Source organism: Camelus bactrianus, chromosome 27, assembly GCF_048773025.1.
Source record: "Camelus bactrianus isolate YW-2024 breed Bactrian camel chromosome 27, ASM4877302v1, whole genome shotgun sequence".
NCBI lineage: Eukaryota > Metazoa > Chordata > Mammalia > Artiodactyla > Camelidae > Camelus > Camelus bactrianus.
In genome coordinates this window covers 25,167,071-25,167,581 of record NC_133565.1, presented here as the reverse complement: position 1 = coordinate 25,167,581, position 511 = coordinate 25,167,071, and the positions used below count along the sequence as shown (strand labels likewise).

General features: G+C 38.4%; 1 pseudogene; it reads right to left on the bottom strand.

Annotated features, from left to right (window-relative positions):
* On the bottom strand, window positions 1-96 carry LOC123616940 (U6 spliceosomal RNA; annotated as a pseudogene).
* Window positions 97-511: the final 415 nt, after the last annotated feature.

Below are 511 nucleotides of genomic sequence, written 5' to 3'. Positions count from 1 at the left end.
CAGAACATGGAGCACTTCATGAATTTGCATGTCGTCCGTGCGCGGGGGCCGCGCTAATCTCTGTATCATTCCAGTTTTTGTATGTGTGCCTGTCAGTCTTTTAAATTCTAGTTATTTAAATGAGTGTATAGAGGCACCTCACTGTGGTTGCAATTCTGCATTTCCTTAATTGATTAATACTGAGCACTTTTTTGGTGTGCTTGTTGGTCACTTGTATATCTTCTTTATGAAATGTCTGTGCAAGTCTTTTGCCCGTTGTGTATGTACAGGGTGTGGTTGAATTTCTCACTGAACTTTGAGTTCTTTGTACATTTTGGATGAAGTCCTTTGTGGAATATAAGTATTGCAAATATTTTCTCCCAGTCTGTGGCTTCCCTTTTCATTTTCTTGACAGTGACTTTCAAAGAGCAGAAGTCTTCAGTTTTGATAAAGTTCAGATTTCCAATTTTTCCTTTATAGTTGGTGTTTTTTGGTGTCCTAAGAAACCTTTACCTATCAAGGTCACAAAGAG